Raw genomic sequence first — 2,729 nt, 5'->3', positions numbered from 1 at the left:
CATATGGTCGCTGCTACCTGGCCGTTATAGTCCTGGAACTGATATTTGAGCACGAGGTGGCTTAATATCTTGGAGAACACAAGGTTCAAAGATACCTTTATATGTACGGATCATTTTACTATATGTAAACTTTGATGTGAGCATCATATTTTCACTGAATAATTTGACACAAGCCAGGTGATCTCTAAGCTGTAATATAAAGACACGAAGTAGCTACTTCTTCATGGGATTCTGGACTTATATCTTTTATACTCTGGAGATTTCTTGGACATACTACACTATAAGATTTCTCTCTGTTTTGTTTCTTGTTTTCAGATCTTTGATGAGAGAACAACTTCGAAATTCCTAAAGATATATACAGAGGTTCTGCACGAGATAATCAAGGAGGGTAACATTTGTATAATTATTTATTAAATCTGTTTATTCCATCAGTGTAGTGCGGAAATCATATTTTTTCTGTATTATTATCTGTTGTGTCCAGTTTTTCTTATAACACTTGTTAAGATTTTCAGCTGCTCTTATTCCTGCGCTATAAGAGGTTCGACTTATTGTCTGTTTCACTAATTATTTAAATGCCATCAACTAAAGGGATCAATGCACAGAAGCAGTTAGCTAGAGTTGCTCATAGTCATCATCATCATTGCATATTATTTTATTTATTAACAGTTTCTTATATAGCGCGGCATATTCCGTTGCGCTTTAAAATTGTAAGCATTAATAGAACAAAACTGGGTAATAACAGATATATAGGTAGGAAGGCCCTGCTCGCAAGCTTACAATCTAGGGATATTGTTGCACCAACCCTCCTGTACTTGCACAAAGTAGGTCTCCTACAAAAAAATGGCTCCATGTCTAATTGTGTAGCAATTATGTGAACATACCCTTAATGAACGTTGACTACATTTGGGTTAGTGTTGCTAGCCCTAAATATTTTACTGCTCTGAGCAATCAAAGCTCAGACTCTCTGGGCCTTATTCAGAGATTGACGCTAATGCAACGCAGCTGCAAAACTATGCTAAAGTTTACAAAGATCACCCGAGTATAAAGACGCCCACTGCTGCCTTCTTACCTGCATGAGACGAAGCATACCTGCTTACAAGGCTGATGCAAGGTTTCTTGGCACCCTAGGCATTGCTTTAGCATTGCGCCCCCCCTTGGATAGCTATACAAGCCCTTATACAGTGCCCCCAGTAGTGGCCCCCTATGCAGTGCTCCAGTAGTGGTCCCCCTATGCAGTGCCCCTTATATAATGCCCCCAGTAGTAGTCCCCCTATGCAGTCCCCCTTATATAATGCCCTCAGTAGTAGTCACACCTACGCATTTCCCCAGGTAGTGGTCCCCTTATGCAGTGCCCCTTATATAATACCCCCAGTAGTAGTCCTCCCCTGTACAGTGCCCCTTATATAGTGCCCCCATTACTAGTCCCCCCCTGTTCAGTGCCCCCAGTACTAGTGCAGCACCCCCAGAAGTAGCCCCCCCAGCAGTGCCCCCAGTAGTAGTCATGCCCTCAAGTAGTAGCCTCCCCCCCAGCAATGCCTCCAATAGTAGCCTCCCCCCAGTAGTAGCCCCCACAGCAGTGCCCCAGTAGTAGTCATGCCCCCAGTAGTAGCCTCCCCCCAGCAATGCCCCCAGTAGTAATAGTGCCCCCAATAGTAGCCTCCCCCCAACAGTGCCCCCAGTAGTAGCCTCCTCCCTGCAGTAGTTGTGCCCACAGTAGTAGCCTCCCCCCAGCAATACCACCATAGTAATAGTGCCCCCAGTAGTAGCTTCCCCCCAGCAGTGCCCCCAGTAGTGATCTCCCCCCCAGCAGTGCTCCCAGTAGTAGTCATGCGGTGTCCCCAGTAGTAGCCTCCCCCCAGCAGTGCCCCCAGTAGTGATCTCACCCCCAGCAGTAATACCAGCCAATCACACACATAAAAAATAAAAAAAACTCCACTTACTTTAATCCCTGCTCCGGCGTCCGCTCCTCTGTCCCCCGGACGGGCCCGCTCTGCACGATGGGAGAGACGTCATGATGTCTCTCCCATCACCCACTGTGGAAGCCAGAGCCCCAGCCCGGCTCCAGCAGTGGGCACAGCAGCCGATGAGAGTCTGTGTCTCATCAGCTGCTGAAACAAACACACAGCTTCCGGCGCCGGCGGCTGTGTGTTTGTTCCTAGTAGGTAGTGCGAACTGCACTTATGTGCGGTCCACACTACCGCCCTGCAGGGCCGGTGCTCTTAGGCAAATGCCTACATTTGCCTAGTGGTAGCGCCGGCCCTGCCTGCTTAAATATCGGTACCATTGACGCACATCGACAGCCTTTTTGCCTTTGCGGCAGGTCTGATCAGCCGTAGACTCGGGAGCTCTCCTCTCATGCTGCGTATGGACTTGCAGTGGTTAATTTATGCACGCCCATGTAACGGCATTTAAAAAGACAGGCATGACTGCGGTTTTCTGACCACTCCCCGTTACCACCCCCAAATGCTGACAGCCTGTCACTCACTTTGAGATGAATTCCTCTGTGCGTCCATAATCACAGTGCGATCACTGCGCACACGTAGTGTGGCTTATACACATATGCAACGGCAATTGCTCGATCTGCGTACGTAATCGCCATTGCATCCATCTCTGAATCAGGCCATCTATTTGTACATAATAACAACTTCAGAAGCTGTCATATGAATCACGGCTTCCATATGGAAACATGTCTAGTGTCATTCTTAATGTTTTTTTATTTTGACAGGACG

The sequence above is a fragment of the Taudactylus pleione genome, unplaced genomic scaffold (assembly GCF_031769625.1).
Source record: "Taudactylus pleione unplaced genomic scaffold, aTauple2 ptg000446l, whole genome shotgun sequence".
Taxonomy (NCBI): Eukaryota; Metazoa; Chordata; class Amphibia; order Anura; family Myobatrachidae; genus Taudactylus; species Taudactylus pleione.
This window is presented reverse-complemented; position numbering follows the sequence as displayed.